A 652-nucleotide genomic window follows, 5' to 3' on the forward strand; every position below is an offset into this window, starting at 1 on the left:
GCGCTAGATCACAGATTTGCTCAGCGCTCATGGGAAGCAAGCCTCACCACGCCACCTCGAGAACTACCCTGAACTGAGCCCCTTCCCTAACCCTGCCTCTACTTCTCAGAGCCACACCTACTCCAGACTGGAAAGCCTGGATCCTAGCCACAGCCTGCTTGCTCATGCACCCTGCCTGCCAGGGACGTGAGCAGGACCCACTCAAAGCTCACCTTTGGGATTCTCGGAGAAGGGGGTGATATACCAATGTCAGGGCCCTCTCACCCCCTCCCACCTCTGTGACAGGTCCTCTTGCCTTTTCAGGAGCCCTTTCAACTCCCAAGAGAACAACAACCCAGTGCCCACGGGACCCTAAAAACATACGTTGTTTGGATCCTTTCACTGCGCTTGGGAGCTCAACCCCACAGCCCGCCGCCCAGCTTCAGTGAGAATACTCGGATAGAGTGGGGGGAGGAGGAGAGAACCCCGGCCCACCAGGGTGGGAGTAGCTCCCACTGGTGCCAGTCCTGGGCTCCCTTCCTTTGGGTTAGTGAGGAACGAACTTGAGCAAAGGTACGGGAGACCTAGCAGCCCAAAGACTTGCAAGGAAAACACGTCATCAGGTACTACAGCGCAGACAGGGTCCAGCCCCAGCGGGACCGCTGCGTGTCCT

This window comes from Peromyscus californicus, unplaced genomic scaffold (genome assembly GCF_007827085.1).
Source record: "Peromyscus californicus insignis strain IS unplaced genomic scaffold, ASM782708v3 Scaffold_19__1_contigs__length_69161282, whole genome shotgun sequence".
Lineage (NCBI taxonomy): Eukaryota > Metazoa > Chordata > Mammalia > Rodentia > Cricetidae > Peromyscus > Peromyscus californicus.